The following is an 18056-nucleotide window of genomic DNA, read 5'->3' as shown; positions in this document are numbered from 1 at the left end:
AGATTTTCCTTTTCCTGTGCTGGGCAAGAATGAGGGATGACAACTTAAATCCAATCAGTTACTGTGCTAAATTGATGCTGGGTTGTAATTTTAGTAAAATTCAGCCTACCTCTGACCTTCCTCTATACCTACGTGTGTATGTGTATACATACATACATATACAAAGACACATATAATAATATGTATTGTATATGATACAATTTGTGGCAAGTGAAAAAGATAAAATTAAAAAATTTTATCCAGATTTTTATTTCTTCTCAGATGGAATTCTGGTGTGAAGCAAACTTTTCCACCCTACTTAATATTGTCTTATCTTTCAAGTAAATCTTGAATTTTATTGGATATTAGTGTACTTACAATATTGTGTTAATTTCAGGTATACAGCAAAGTGATTCAGTTATACATAGATTCCATTTTTTCAGATTCTTTTCCCATATAGGTTATTATAGAATATTAAGTACAGTTCCACATGCTATACAGTAGATCCTGGTTATCTGTTTCCCAAGATCCTAGTTTATCCCTCCTCACAACTTTTTCCTTTAGTAGCCATAAGTTTGTTTTCGAAATCTGTATGAGTCTGGTTTTCTTTCTTTCCTTTTTTTTGTAAATCAGCTCATTTACATCATTTTTTAAAATTAAATTCTACATATGAGTGATAATATGATATTTGTCTATCTCTGTCTGACTTCACTTCATATAATAATTTCTAGGTCCACCTATGTTCCTTCAAATGTTCCTGCATTCTTTTTTATGGCTGAGTATTATTACATTGATATTTTTACTAATTCTTCCTTATCCATTCCTCTGCCTGTGGACATTTAGAGTGCTTCCATGTCTTGGCTGTTGTAAACAGTGCTTCAATGAACACTGGGGTACATGTATCTTTTCAAATTATAGTTTTCTCTGGAAATATGTATGCCCAGGAATGGGATTCTTGGATCATAGGGTAGTTCCATTGTTTAGTTTTTTAGGGAACCTCCATAGTGTTTGTACCAATTTACATTCCCACTAACAGTGTAGGTGGGTTCAGTTTTCTACACACCCTCTTCAGCATTTGTTTCTAGACTTTTTCATGATGGCCATTCTAACCAGTATGAGGTGATGATACCTCATTGCAATTCAGATTTGCACTTCTCTAATAATTAATGATGTTGAGCATCTTTTCATGTACTTTTTGGCCATTTCTTTGGAAAAAATGTCTATTTAGATCTTTTGTCCATTTTTTTTTTTTGTTTTTTTTTGACATACAGCTAGCTGCATGAGCTATTTGTATATTTTGGAGATTAATCCCTTGTTGGTCACTTCATTTGCAAATATTTTCTCCCATGCTGTGAAATGTCTTTGCATTTTAGTGATTGTGCAAAGCTCTTAAGTTTAATTATATCTTTGTTTTGGATAATTACAAAGATAATAACCATTTATCTTTGTTTTTATTTTCATTGGTCTAGGAGGTGGATTCAAAAAGATATTGCAGCAATTTATGTCAAAGTGTTCTGTGTTTTCCTCTAAGAGTTGTATAGTTTCTGGCCCTACATTTAGGTTTTTGATCCATTTTGAGTTTTTTTGTGTGTGGTGCATACACAAAATTCTCATTTCACCCTTTTACATTTAGCTGCCCAGTTTTCCCAGCACTGTTTGTTGTAGAGACTATCTTTCCTCCATTATATAGTCTTCTCTGTTGTACACTAGTTGACCACAGGTTCATAGGTTTATTTCTGGGCTTTCTTTCGTGTTCCATTGATCTATATTTTTGTCCCAGTACCATACTCTTTCGATGACCATAGCTTTGTCTGGTGCCAGGAAGCCTGATTCCTCCAGCTGTTTTTTTTCCTCGGGATTTTTTTGGTTATTTGGGTCTTTTCTGTATCCATATGAATTTCAAGATTTTTTGTTCTAGTTCTGTGAAAAATGCCATTGGTAATTTGATAGCAATTGCACTGAATCTTTAGATTGCCTTGGGTAGTATTAGAAGTATTGATTCTTCTAAGAACATGGTTTATCTCTCCATCAGTTAGTATCATCTTTGATTTCTTTCATCAGTGTCTGATAGTTTTTTACAGTACAGTTCTTCTGTCTCCCTAGGTAGTTTTATTCCTAGAAACTTTATTCTTTTTTGACGTGTTAGCAAATGGGATTATTTCCTTAATTTCTCTTCCGAATCTTCCATTGCTAGTATATAGAAATGCAATAGATTTCTGTGTGTTAATTTTGTAACCTGCAACTTTACCAAGTTCAGTGATAAGCTCTAGTAGTTTTCTGGTAACATCTTTAGGGTTTTCTATATACAGTATCATTTCAGCTACAAACAGTGACAATTTTACTTCTTCTCTTCCCATTTGGATTCTTTTTTTTCTCTGATTGCCATGACTAGGACTTTCAAGACTATGTTGAATCAAAGGGGCAAGCATGGACAGCCTTCTCATGTTCCTGATCTTAGAGGAAATGCCTTTAGTTTTTCAATATAGAGAATGATGTTACTGTGGGTTTGTCATATATGGGCTCTATTATTGTGAGGTAGGTTCCCTCTATGACCACTTTCTGGAGTTTCCAGCTCACTTATTCACTTCCACCTCATTTTTTTGCTGCTGCTGCTGCTGCTGCTGCTAAGTCACTTGAGTCATGGCCGACTCTGTGCAACCCCATAGATGACAGCCCACCAGGCTCGCCCGTCCCTGGGATTCTCCAGGCAAGAACACTAGAGTGGGTTGCCATTTCCTTCTCCAATGCATGAAAGTGAAAATTGAAAGTGAAGTCGCTCAGTCGTGTCCAACTCTTAGCCACCCCATGGACTGCAGCCTACCAGGCTCCTCCATCCATGGGATTCTCCAGGCAAGGGTACTGGAGTGGGGTTTTTTTTTCTGCTATTGATTCCAAATATGACAAACCCATAACTTACATCATACTGAACACTTAGTGGGAAGTTTAACGCTTTTCCTCTTAGATGAGTAACAAGACAAGGACACCCACCCTTGCTACTTTGAATCAATAGAGTATTAGCTGTTTTAACAAGAGCAATTAAGGAAGAAAAAGAAATAAAAGACATTTAAGTCAAAAAGGAAGAAGAAAAGCTGTCACCATTTGCAGATAGTATATACAGAAAACCCTAAAGACTCCCCTAAAGACAAAGAACTATTAAACAAATATAGTACACTCTCAGAATACAAAATCAATTTTCAAAAATCTGTTGCATTTCTATACACTAATATTGAACTATCAGAAAGAAAAATTAAGAGAACAATCCTATTTCCAAATGCACCAGAAAGAATAGGAATAAATTTAGCCAATAAAGTCAATGACCTGAACACTGAAAACTACAAAATTGAAAAGAAATTGAAGAAGACACAGTAAGTGGAAAGATAAATCGTGTTCATGGGTTGGAAGAATATTTCCATACTACCAAAAGCAACCTACAGATTCAATGCAATCCCCATCAAAATTCCAATCGCATTTTTCACAGAAATCAAACCAACAATCTTAATTTGTATGGAAATACAAAAGACCCAAAATAGCCAAAACAGTCTTGGGAAAGAACAACAAAGCTATAACATCAAGCTTCCTCATTATTATAGTAATCAAAACACAGTGTGGTACAGGCATTAAAATAGACACAGAGACCCATAAAACAGAATGGAGGGTCCAGAAATAAATCCGTGCAAATATAGTCAACTAATTCACAACAAAGGAGCCAAGAATACTCAATGAGGATAGAACAGACTCTTTAATAAATGGCATTAGGACTGTACAACTGTACAGACGTGCAAAAGAATTACTGAACCACTCTCTTATATACAGCATACAAAAAGTTAATTCAAGATGGATCAAAGACTTGAATATAAGATGTGAAGTCATGAAACTCCTAGAAGAAAACATAGGAAAGCTCCTTGACATCAGTCTTGACAATGATATTTTGGATTTGACATCAAAAGTAAAAAACGAGTAAGTGGGACTAAAGCAAACTAACGGACCATCAGCAAAATAAAAATGCAACCTACAGAGTGAGAGAAAATATTTGCAAATCATATTTCTGATAAGGGGTGAATATCTAAAATCTATATAAAGAATTCACACAACTAAACAGAAAAAAAAAAATTGAACAATCCAGTTTAAAGTCGGCAGAGGATCTGAATAGACATTTTTCCAAAGAAAACATACAGACTGACAAAAGGTACATGAAAAGATGCTCATAATTAAGGAAATGCAAATCAAAAAACAATGAGGTAGCACTTCACACCTGTGAAATAATTGTTCTTAAAAAGAAATAACATGTGTTTGTGAGGATATGGGGAAAGGGACGTTTAACCTTTGGTGTGAGTGTAAACCGGTACAGCCAGTATGGAAACAGTACGAAATTCCTCAAAAAATTAAAAATGGAACTACCATATGATCAAGTAATTCCACTTTTAGGTCATTTATTTGAAGGAAACAAAGACACTCAAAATGATATCTGCACGTTCATATTCACTGAGAAGCATTATTTGCAACAGCCAAAACATGGTAGGTATACAGGTATGCACATGCACGCACAACGTAATGTTGTTAAGTCATTAAATGAAAATGGAAATCTTGCCGTTCATGATTACATGGAAAGATTTTGAGAGCATTATGCTAAGTGAAGTAAGTCGGAGAAATACAAACACTGTATGATCTTACTATATGTGGAGTCTAAGAAAAACCCATGGATACAGAGAGCAGATCTGTAGTTACTAGAGGCAGAGGCTGGATGAAGTGAATGAAGTTGCTGAAAAGGTACCAAGTTCTGGTTGTAAGATAATGTCCTGGTGAAGTAATATACATCATGGTGACTACACTTAACAGTACTGTATTGCGTATTCAAAAGTTGCTACAAGAGTAAATACAAAAGTTCTCATCACAGGAGAAAGAACTGTAACTGTGTATGGTGAGGGATGTTAACTAATCTTATTATATAATTTACACATATGTATTTATGATATATCATAATAAAAGTCATTATATGTACACCTAAACTAGTACAGTGTCATATATCAATTATGTATCATTTTAAAAGAAAAAACAAAAAATGAAATTACATATGTAAGCCATAGCAATAATTAAATGCCAGTGGTCTAAATACATCAATTTTAAAACAAATTTGTGGGAGAATAATAAATAGGAGGGGCTTCCCTCATAGTTCAGTTGGTAAAGAATCTGCCTGCAATGCAGGAGACCCAGGTTCAATTCCTGGGTCAGGAAGATCCCCTAGAGAAGGAAATGGCAACCCACTCTAGTATTCTTGCCTGGAAAATCCCATGGACAGAGGAGCATGGCAGGCTACAATCCATGGGGTCGCAAGAGTCAGACATGACTTAGCAACTAAACCACCAGCACCACCACCACTAAGCCACCACCATCACCAATAAATAGGAGACTGGGACTGATACATTACTATATACAAGATAGATAACTAATAAGAACCTACTGTATAGCATAGGGAACTCTTCTCAATATTCTGTAGTGATCTGTATGGGAAAAGAATCTAGAAAAGAGTAGCATGACGTTAGTCACTCAGCCGTGTCCGACTCTATGGCTCCAGAGACTAGCCTGCCAGCTCCTCTGTCCATGGAATTTTCCAGGCAAGAATACTGGAGTGGGTTGCCATTCCCTCGTCCAGTAGGAAAGAGTGGATATATGTATAATTGATACACTTTGCTGTACAGCAGAAATGAATACAACACCGAAAATCAACTTCCAAAAAAAGAGATTTGAAGAATGTTAAGAAAAAAATGGCCCAGTATATATGCTATTTACCAGAAACTCATTTGAGGTACAGTGATACAGGTAGGCTGTGTGTAAAAGGATAGAAAAAAGTATACTGTCAAAACAATCAGAAGAAATCAGGACTAGCTCTATTAATATCAGATAAAGTAGACTTCAAAGAAAAGAAAATTACATGGACATAGGACATTTCATAATCAAAAGAGCAACACAGCAAGAAGACATGCTAAGCCTAAAGATGTATGTGCTGAACAAGAGAGCTACCAAATAAGTGAAGCTAAATAAGGACAGAATTGAAAGAAGAATTAGACAAGCCCATGTTTCTCAAAGACATCAACACCCCTCTCTCAACAACTGGTAGAACAACTAGACAAATTCAGCAAAGACAGAGAAGAATTCAATAGCACCATCAAATACCCAACAACATCAGAATATATCTACTTTTCCATTGCTTGTGAAATAAATACCAAGAGAGACCATATACTGAGTCAAAAACAAATGTCAAATTTAAAACAACTGAGTTCTCTGGATCTTATGAAGTCAAAGTAGATATTGCTGGTATAGAAAAATAATCTAAATATAACAAGAAATCTCCAAACAGTTGGAAACTAAAAAGTACCCTTCTAAACAATCCCTAAATTAAAAAAGGAAGTCTCAAAGGAAATTTTAAAATATACTGAACTGAGTAAAAATGAAATATATTGAAATTTGTGAGACATGTTAAAGAAATGCCAAAAGGCACATTTCTAGCATTAAAAGCTTCTATTACATTAAAACTCTCAAATCAGTATTCCTAAGTTCTCACCTCAAGAAACTAGAAAAAGAGAAGCAAAAGGAAGAATATAATAAGAGCATAAGTCAATACAACTGAAAACGGGAAAATAACAGAGAAAGATATGGCTGGTTCTTTGATGAGGTCAATAAAAGAAAATAAACTTCTAGCAAGGCTGATCAAAAAAGAGGGGGAGAGAGAAGATGACTTTCTGTTCTACTAATTTTGGGAAGAAAACAGAACTACAAACATCAAAAGGATATTAAAGGAATACTACAAATAATTCTCCATATCTACCAGAACTCCCAGTATAAAATCAGTTCAATTCAGTTCAGTTCAGTCGCTCAGTCGTGTCTGACTCTTTGCAACCCCATGAATCGCAGCACGCCAGGCCTCCCTGTCCATCACCATCTCCCAGAGTTCACTCAGACTCACGTGCATTGAGTCCGTGATGCCATCCAGCCATCTCATCCTCGGTCATCCCCATCTCCTCCTGCCCCTAATCCCTCCCAGCATCAGAGTCTTTTCCAATGAGTCAGCTCTTCTCATGAGATGGCCAAAGTACTGGAGTTTCAGCTTTAGCATCATCCCTTCCAAAGAAATCCCAGGGTTGATCTTCAGAATGGACTGGTTGGATCTCCTTGCAGTCCAAGGGACTCTCAAGAGTTTGAACCACAGTTCAAAAGCATCAGTTCTTCGGCGCTCAGCCTTCTTCACAGTCCAACTCTCACATCCATACATGACCACTGGAAAAACCAGTGATAGCCTTGACTAGACGGACCTTAGTCGGCAAAGTAATGTCTCTGGTTTTGAATATACTATCTAGGTTGGTCATAACTTTTCTTCCAAGAAGTAAGCATCTTTTAATTTCATGGCTGCAGTCACCATCTGCAGTGATTTTGGAGCCCAAAAAAATAAAGTCTGACACTGCTTCCACTGTTTCCCCATCTATTTCCCATGAAGTGATGGGACCAGATGCCATGATCTTCGTTTTCTGAATGTTGAGCTTTAAGCCAACTTTTTCACTCTCCTCTTTCACTTTCATCAAGAGGCTTTTTAGCTCTTCTTCACTTTCTGCTATAAGGGTGGTGTCATCTGCATATCTGAGGTGATTGATATTTCTCCCAGCAATCTTGATTCCAGCTTGTGTTTCTTCCAGTCCAGCATTTCTCATGATGTACTCTGCATAGAAGTTAAATAAGCAGGGTGACAATATACAGCCTTGACGTCCTCCTTTTCCTATTTGGAACCAGTCTGTTGTTCCATGTGCAGTTCTAACTGTTGCTTCCTGACCTGCATACAGATTTCTCAAGAGGCAGGTTAGGTGGTCTGGTATTCCCATCTCTTTCAGAATCTTCCACAGCTTATTGTGATCCACACAGTCAAAGGCTTTGGCATGGTCAATAAAGCAGAAATAGATGTTTTTCCAGAACTCTTCTTGCTTTTTCCATGATCCAGCAGATGTTGGCAATTTGATCTCTGGTTCCTCTGCCTTTTCTAAAACCAGCTTGAACATCAGGGAGTCACCGTTCATGTATTGCTGAAGCCTGGCTTGAAGAATTTTGAGCATTACTTTACTAGCATGTGAGATGATTATACAGTGGAAGTGAGAAATAGATTTAAGGGCCTAGATCTAATAGATGGAGTGCCTGATGAACTATGGAATGAGGTTCGTGACGTTTTACAGGAGACAGGGATCAAGACCATCCCCATGGAAAAGAAATGCAAAAAAGCAAAATGGCTGTCTGGGGAGGCCTTACAAATAGCTGTGAAAAGAAGAGAGGCGAAAAGCAAAGGAGAAAAGGAAAGATATAAGCATCTGAATGCAGAGTTCCAAAGAACAGCAAGAAGAGATAAGAAAGCCTTCTTCAGCAGTCAATGCAAAGAAATAGAGGAAAACAACAGAATGGCAAAGACTAGAGATCTCTTCAAGAAAATCAGAGATACCAAGGGAACATTTCATGCAAGGATGGGCTCAATAAAGGACAGAAATGGTATGGACCTAACAGAAGCAGAAGATACTAAGAAGAGGTGGCAAGAATACATGGGAGAACTGTACAAAAAAGATCTTCACGACCCAGGTAATCATGATGATGTGATCACTCATCTAGAGCCAGACATCTTGGAAAGTGAAGTCAAGTGGGCCTTAGAAAGCATCACTACAAACAAAGGTAGTGGAGGTGATGGAATTCCAGTTGCGCTCTTTCAAATCCTGAAAGATGATGGTGTGAAAGTGGTGCACTCAATATGCCAGCAAATTTGGAAAACTCAGCAGTGGTCACAGGACTGGAAAAGGTCAGTTTTCATTCCAATTCCAAAGAAAGGAAATGCAAAAGAATGTTCAAACTACTGTACTCATCTCACATGCTAGTAAAGTAATGCTCAAAATTCTCCAAGCCAGTATGAAATGGATAATCTAAATGGTCTTATGAGTTTATAATTTGAAAACTTCAGAAGTTTCTTCAGGCCTAGATGACTATGCTGGAGAAGTCTATCAAACTTAAAAGAAGAATAAACACCAATTCAACACCATCTCTTTAAGAAAAAAGTAGAGAAGGGAACACTTTCCAACTCAGTTTATAAAGCCAGAATGACCCTGATACCAAAGCCAGACAAACACAGTACAAAGAAGAAAAGAACAACTCAATATTCTTCATGGAGATAAATGAAAAAAAATTAACAAAATATTAAGCAATGGAATTCAGCAAAATAAAGAATTAATTCATATTATGAAGTGAAATATACCAGGCATAAATTACTGGTTTGGTATTTGAATGTAACCTACTCCATGAACAGACTAAAGAAGACAAATCACATGATCATATCAGTCAATGTAAAGAAAGCAGCTGAGGAAATTCAACATTTATTCATGATGGAAAAAACTAAGGAAAACAGAAAAAGAGTGGGACTTCTCCAACTTGATAAGGAGCATCTATGTTAGGCCTACAGTAAGCATTGTAATTAATGATGAAAAACAATTTTTTTTCCCTAGGTTGGGAACATGGCAAAGATATTCACACATATCCCTGTCTTTCAGCAAAGTTCTTGAAGTTCTATCCAGTGCAATAAGGCAAAAAGTGGGGAGGGGAAAAAAAAGGATAATTAAAACCATCTCTATCTGCTGTTGACATGATGGTCTATATAGGAAACTGCAGGAATCTAAAAACAATAAAACCATTTAGAGCTAATAAATGATTTCAGAAAGGTTGCAGGATAAGAGATTTTGAAATTTAGCTGTATTTCCATAGAACTAATAATAAACACATAGATACCAAGATTTAAAATATAATACATATACAGTTGCTCAAGACAATCAAATATTTAGGTGTATATCTGACCAAAAAATGCAAGACTTTTCTGCTGAAAAATATAAAACACTTATGAAAAAACCAAAGATTTAAGTCAATCTAGAAACATACTACATTCATGAATTGGAAGATTCACCAAAGAAAAGGCACTAGTTCTCTCCAAATTGTTATACAGATTTAAGTCAATTTCTGTCAAAATCCTAGGAAGTTTAATGCCAGATACAGATAAGATCATTGAAACTTTTACATGGAACAGTGGAATCACGATGGTGGAGGAGTACGTGGAACTGACTTACCCCCTCCATCCCGCCATAAAACATCAAAAATACATCTACATGTGGAATGGTATTCATGGAATACTAACTAGAAACTTGCATAACTCCTATATAACCAAAGCTGTATGAAAGATTTTCACATAACCAGGTATGATGGGATAAAATCCCACTGGGTTGGGAAGTGTGCCCATGGGAGGGATCTAAGGAAGAGGTCTTCATGGGCAGACCCACACCCTAGGGAGTGAGCAGATCAAGTCATAATCTAGGCATCCCAGTCCAGGAATCCTGTAGAGAGAAGAAAAGCCCCCTTTCCTGCTGTGAACACAGAGGCAACCAAGATCTCAGGCAACGAACAGCACAGCCACCTTAATTCCTGCAGCCACAGAGCTTCAAATCTCAGCCCCAACCTACTCCAAACTATAGCCTTGTGCTATATGAAAGTTGCTCAGTCATGTCCAACTCTGTACAACCCCATGACTGTAGCCCTCCAGGCTCCTCTGTCCACGGGATTTCCCAGGCAAGAATACTAGAGTCAGAAGCTATTCCCTTTTCCAGGGGAACTTTCCGACCCAGGGATCAAACCCAGGTCTCCTGCACTGCAGGTGGATTCTTTGCCATCCGAGACAAAACAACAAAGAAAGGGACATGACCTTGGGTAACATCTGAATGGAACCCCAGATGGCAACACAGGTGGCACTTAGGTCCTCTGTGACCACACAGGCCTCCCTTGCTTCAGCATTCGCCTCCTTTGGAGAAGAGCACACATTTAAGAGCAACAGAGCCTGATCAAACCAAACCCTCAGGACTCCTATTAACTAATGGGGAGCAGACTCCACCCCTGTCAGAACAGCAGTAGCCACAGAGCAGGGATGAAGCCTCACTTCACACCCTGCATAACTGTAACCTCTATGAAGGGGATAACTGCCAGCATACCTGAAGAAAGATGTGGCTGGCATCCACACCAAAAACACTGGACACACACAGTCTACACAGAGGTGCTCCCTCATAAAAACGCTCTTCAAGATCACAATAGATAACTGTTTCTCCTAAGCTCATGGAAACAGAGAAAGTTAAAAAGGCAAAGGAACTACTCCCAATTGAAAGAACAAGAGTAATCCCCTTGAAGAATAATGAAACAGAGCTCACCAGTCTAGACCCTAAGTTCAAAAATGTGGTAATAAAAATACTCAAAGAATTAAAGAAGCTTATTGATAGAAACACAGTTCACTATGACAAGGAACTAGAAACTATAAAGATTAACCAATCAAAAACAGTTGTCCAAGATAAAAGTCTGTAGAGAAGCAACGAACAGCCAACTAAATGAAACAGAACAATCAATTGATATAGAAGATAGAATAATGGAAATTTAATTAGAAGGCAGACAAAAGAAAAAATTGAAAACAACATACAACATCTCTGAGATAATATAAAACATGCCAAGTTACCCATAATAGGGGCTCCAGAAAGAGAAGACAGACAAAAGGGGATTGAAAGTGTATTTGAAGAAATTGTGTCTAAAAACTTCCCAAACCTAAAGAAGGAAAACAGATATCCAGATACAGAAAGCATGGAGAAACTCAAACATTCCCATACCAAGACATAATGAAAATAGCATAAGTTGGATTACCACAAGAAGGATATGAGCTCAACCTCTTCTTTAAAGAAAATCACCAAAATCACAACCAACTGCTGAACAACTATCAACAAAAAAAATTCTGGAACCTACCCCTGTGTCCAAAGACAAAGAGAAAGCCATAGTGAGATGGTAAGAGGGGCACAATGCAATACACTCAAATCCCATATACACCTGGTGAGCAACCCACAAACTGGAAAACAGGAATACCACAGAAGTTATCCCACAGGAGTGAAAGTTCTTAGCCCCATGTCAGGCTTCCTAGCCTTGTGGTCTGGGAGCAGGTAGAAGAGTCCCTAGAGAATCTCGCTTTGAAGGATAGTAGGGTTTTGACTGGAGAACTGATGGAAAAAGACTCCACCCTTGGAGGACACACAAAAAGTCTCAGGTGCACCAGGGCCCATAGGAAAAAAATCACTGACCCCTTAAGACACTGGACCAGACCAACCTGCTACTATTGAAGGGTCGCTGGTGGAGGCGGGGGGTCAGCTGGAGCACCATGGAGACAAGGATACAGGCACTAGCAATGCTGGGATGCTTGAGTCCTCCTGGAGGCTATCATTTGCCCCACCAAACAGCCTGTAGGTTCGCAGGCCAGACAACCAACTGGGTAGGAATATACCCCACCCCCCCCAGCCCCCCCCCCCCCCCCCCGCCACCCATCAGCAGAGAAGCAATTTAAAAGTTTTGCTGAGCATAGCCCTGCCCATCAGAGAGGCACAAGACCCACCTCCACCTACCACCAGTCCTTCCTATCAGGAAGCTTACATAAGCCTCTTAGATAGCCTGATTCACCACAGCACAGACGGGAGAAGCAAGAAAAGCTACAGTCCTGCAGCCTGTAGAACAGAAACCACAATCACAGAAAATTAGATAAACGGCAAGCATGTATGTCCCAGACGAAGGAACAAAATAAACCCCCAGAAAAAAACTGAGTGAAGTAAAAATAGGCAATCTTCTGGAAAAAGAATTCAGAATAATGATTGTGAAGATGATCCAGGATCCTGGAAAAACAATAGGGACAAGGATCGAGACGATGCATTAAAATGTTTAACATAGACCTAGAAGTACACTTGCCTGGAAAATCCCATGGACGGAGGAGCCTGGTAGGCCACAGTCCATGGGGTCGCTAAGGGTCAGACATGACTGAGCGACTTCACTTTCACTTTTCACTTTCATACATTGGAGAAGGAAATGGCAACCCACTCCAGTGTTCTTGCCTGGAGAATCCCAGGGACGGGGGAGCCTGGTGGGCTGCCGTCTGTGGGGTCACATAGAGTCGGACACGACTGAAGTGACTTAGCAGAAGAACTAAAAACCAAACAAGCAGAGATGAATAATAAAATAACTGAAATTAAAAATACACTGGAAGGAATCAATAGACTAAATTAGGCAGAGAATGGATAAGTGACATGACGGAATAGTGGAAATCACTGCCACAGAATAAAGAATTGAATTAAGACAGTCTAAGAGACCTATTGGAGAAGGAAATGGCAACCCACTCCAGTGTTCTTGCCTGGAGAATCCCAGGGACCGAGGAGCCTGGTAGGAGGCTATCTATGGGGTCGCACAGAGTCGGGCACGACTGAAGCGACTTAGCAGCAGCAGGAGACCTATGGGGCAAGATTAAATGTTTATTATAAGGTCCCAGAAGGACAAGAAAGAGAGAGCAGGCTCGAGAAAATATTTGAAGAGATAATTGCTGAAAACTTCCCTAACGTAGGGAAAGAAAGAGCCACCCAAGTCCAGGAAACACAGACAGTCCCAGGCAGGATAATCCCAAGGACGAACATGCTAAGACACATAGTAATCAAACAAAAAGACAAAAATAAAATATTAAAGTGACAAGAGAAAACTGACAAATAACATACAAGGGAACTCCCATGAGTTATTCACTGATTTTTTCAGCAGAAGCTCTACAGGCCAGAAGGAAGTGGCACAACATATTTAAAGTGATAAAAGGGAAGAACCAACAACCAAGAATACTCTACTTGGCAAGGCTCTCATTCAGATTTGATAGAGAAATCAAAAGCTTCTCAGGTAAGAAAAAACTAAGAGCTAAACACCACCAGACCAGCTTTTCAACATATGCATTGTTGGTGGGAATGTAAATTGATATAGCCACTATGGAGATTTCTTAAAAAAGAAAAAAAAACAAACAAACCAGGAATAAAACTACCATGAAATAAAGTGAAAGTCACTCAGTCGTGTCCGACTCTTTACAACCCCATGAAATATATATACTCCATGGAATTCTCCATGGGTAGCCTTTCCCTTCTCCAGGGAATCTTCCCAACCCAGGGATTGAACCCAGGTTTCTCAGATATGCAGATGACACCACCCTTATGGCAGAAAGTGAAGAACTAAAGATCCTCTTGATAAAGGTGAAAAAGGAGAGTGAAAAAGTTGGCTTAAAGCTCAACATTCAGAAAACGAAGATCATGGCATCCAGTCCCATCACTTCATGGGAAATAGATGGGGAAACAGTGGAAACACAGTGGCTGACTTTTTTGGAGAGAGCTCCAAAATCACTGCAGATGGTGATTGCAGCCATGAAATTAAAAGACGATTACTCCTTGGAAGAAAAGTTATGACCAACCTAGGCAGCATATTAAAAAGCAGAGACATTACTTTGTCAACAAAGGTCCATCTAGTCAAGGCTATGGTTTTTCCAGTAGTCATGTATGGATGTGAGAGTTGGACTAGAAAGAAAGCTGAACACCAAAGAATTGATGCTTTTGAAGTGTGGTGTTGGAGAAGACTCTTGAGAGTCCCTTGGACAGCAAGGAGATCCAGCCAGTCCATCCTAGAGGAGATCAGTCCTGAGTGTTCATTGAAAGGACTGATGTTGAAGCTGAAACTCCAATACTTTGGCCACCTGATGTGAAGAGCTGACTCATTTGAAAAGACCCTGGGAAAGATTGAAGGCAGGAGGAGAAGGGGACGACAGAGGATGAGATGGTTAGATGGTATCACTGACTCAATGGACGTGAGTCTGAGTGAACTCCAGGAGTTGGTGATGGACAGAGAGGCCTGGCGTACTGTGGTCCATGGGGTCGCAAAGAGTCAGATACAACTAAGCCACTGAACTGAACTGAACTTCCGCTTTTCAGGCGGATTCTTTACCAGCTGAGCCACAAGGGAAGCCCAAGAACACTGGAGTGGGTAGCCTATCCCTTCTCCAGCAGATCTACCCAAACCAGGAATAGAAGTGAGATCTCCTGTACTGCAGGCAGATTCTTTACCAGCTGAGCTACCAGGGAATCCCAAAACTACCATATAAACTAGCAATCTCCCTACTGAGCATATACCCTGAGAAGACCATTCTAAAAGACACATGTAAACCAATGTTCATTGCACCACAGTCTGCAATAGCCAGCACATGGAAGCAACCTAGATATCCATGACAGATGAATGGATAAAGAAGTTGTGGTAGATATATACAATGGAATATTACTCAGCCATAAGAGGGAATGATTTTGAGTCAGTTCTAGTGAGGTGGATGAACTAGAGCCAATTATAGAGTGAAGTAAGTCAGAGAAAGGGAAAGGTACACCCAACCGAATGCAGAGTACCAGAGACTAGAAAAAGGAACAAGGCCTTCTTCAATGAACAATGCAAAGAAATAGAAGAAAACAACAGAAGGGGAAAGACTAGAGATCTCTTGAAGAGAACTGGAGATATCAAAGGAAAATTTCATGCAAAGATGGGCACAATAAAGGACAGAAATGGTAAAGACCTAATCGTAGCAGAAGAGATCAAGAAGGGATGGCAAGAATACACAGAAGAACTGTACAAAAAAGATTTTCATGACCCAGATAACCATGATGATGTGGTCACTTACCTAGAGCCAGACATCCTGGACCGTGAAATCAAGTGGGCCTTAGGAAGCACTGCTGTCAAAAAAGTACCTCCTAGTGGAGGTGGGAGAAGTCAATGGCAACCCACTCCAGTACTCTTGCCTGGAAAATCCCATGGGAGGAGCTTGGTAGGCTGCAGTCCATGGGGTCGCTAAGAGTCAGACACGACTGAGTGGCTTCACTTTCCCTTTTCAGTTTCATGCATTGGAGAAGGAAATGGCAACCCACTCCAGTGTTCTTGCCTGGAGAATCCCAGAGATGGGGTAGCCTAGTGGGCTGCCGTCTGTGGGGTCGCACAGAGTCGACACGACTGAAGCGATTTAGCAGCAGCAGTGGAGGTGATGGAATTCCAATAGAGCTATTTCAAATCCCAAAAGATGATGCCATTAAAGTGCTGCACTCAATATATCAGCAAATACAGAAACCCAGCAATGGCCACAGAACTGGAAAAGGCCAGTCTTCATCCCAGTTCCCAAGAAGGATAGTCTAAAAGAATGTTCAAACTACCAGACAATTGCACTCAAGGCAATGGCACCCCACTCTAGTACACTCGCCTGGAAACTCCCATGGACAGAGGAACCTGGTAGGCTATAGTCTATGGGGTCGCGAAGAGTCGGACACAACTGAGCGACTTCACTTTCACTTTTCACTTTCATGTACTGGAGAAGGAAATGGCAACCCACTCCAGTGTTCTCGCCTGGAGAATCCCAGGGACGGCGGAGCCTGGTGGGCTGTCATCTATGGAGTCACACAGAGTGAGACACGACTGAAGTGACTTAGCAGCAGCAGCAGCCCATGCTAGTAAGGTTATGCTCAAAATCCTCCAAGATAGGCTTTGACAGTACTTGAATTGAGAACATCCAGATAGACAAGCTGTGTTTAGAAAAGGCAAAGGAACCAGAGATCAAACTGCCAGCATTCACTGGATCATAGAGAAAGCAAAGGAATTCCAAAAAATACATTTACTTCTGTTCTATTGACTACACAAAAGCCTTAGACTGTGTGAATCATAACAAACTGTGTAAAACAAAGAGATGGGAATACCAGATCATCTTACCTGTCTCCTGAGAAACCTGTATATGGGTCAAGAAGCAACAGCAAATTATATGGAACAACTGACTGGTTCAAAATTGAGAAAGGAGTAATATAAGGCTGTATATTGTCATCCTGTTTATTTAACTTATATGCAGAGCACATCATGTGGAATGCCAGGCTGGATGAATTACACTCTGGAATCAAGATTGCAGGGAGGAATATCAACAACCTCAAATATGCAGATGATACCACTCTAATGGCAGAAAATGAAGACAAACTTAGAGCCTCGTGATGAAGGTAAAAGAGGAAAATGAAAAAGCTGGCCTAAAACTCAACATTTAGAAAGCTTAAGATCATGGCATCCAGCCCCATCACTTCATGGTAAATATGAGGGGAAAAGGTGGAAGCAGTGACAGATTTCCTCTTCTTGGGCTCTAAAATCATTGCAGATGGTGACTGCAGCCATGAAATTAGAAGATGACTGCACCTTGGAAGGAAAGCTATGACAAACTTAGTGTATTAAAAAGCAAAGACATCACTTTGCTGACAAAGGTCCATATAGTCAAAACTGTGGTCTTTCACATAATCGTATACAGATGTGAGAGGTGGGCCATAAAGTAGGCAGAGCACCGAAGAATTGATGCTTTTGAATGGTTGTGCTGAAGACTTTTGAGAGTCTCTTGGACAGTAATGAGATCTAACCAGTCAATCTTAAAGGAAATCAACCCCGAATATTCACTGGAAGGACTGATGCCAAAGCCAAAGCTCCAACACTCTGGCCACCTGATGTGAAGAACTGACTCATTGGAAAAGACTCTGATGCTGGAAAAGATTGAAGGCAGAAGGAGAAGAGCGCAACAGAGGGTGAGATGGTATCACCGATTCAATGGACATGAACTTGGTGAACTACCAAGAGATGGTGGGAGACAGGGAGGCCTGTGATGTTGCAGTCCATGTGGTTGCAAAGAGTTGGAAAATACTTGGCAACTGTACAACAACAAAGTCAGAAAGAGAAAAACAAATATTGTATATTAACACATATATACAGAATCTAGAAAAATGGTACTGATGAACCTATTTGTATGGCAGCAATAGAGACACAGACACAAAGAACAAACTTGAGGACACAGCGAAGGAAGGAGAGGATGAGATGAACTGAGAGAATAGCACTGAAACATATATATTACTATATGTAAAATAGATAGCTAGTAGCAATTTGCTGTATGATGCAGGGAGCTCAACTCAGTGCTATGTAACAACCTAGAGGAGTGGGATTGGGTGGGAGGTGGGAGGAAGGTTGTATGTGAAAGTTGCTCAGTCATGTCTGACTCTGCAAACCCATGGACATATGTATACCTATGGCTAATTCATGTTGATATGCAGCAGAAACCAACATAGAATTGTGAAGCAATTACTCTCTAATTAAAAATAAATTCTCAA

Source organism: Budorcas taxicolor, chromosome 11 (genome assembly GCF_023091745.1).
Source record: "Budorcas taxicolor isolate Tak-1 chromosome 11, Takin1.1, whole genome shotgun sequence".
Taxonomy (NCBI): Eukaryota; Metazoa; Chordata; class Mammalia; order Artiodactyla; family Bovidae; genus Budorcas; species Budorcas taxicolor.
This window is presented reverse-complemented; position numbering follows the sequence as displayed.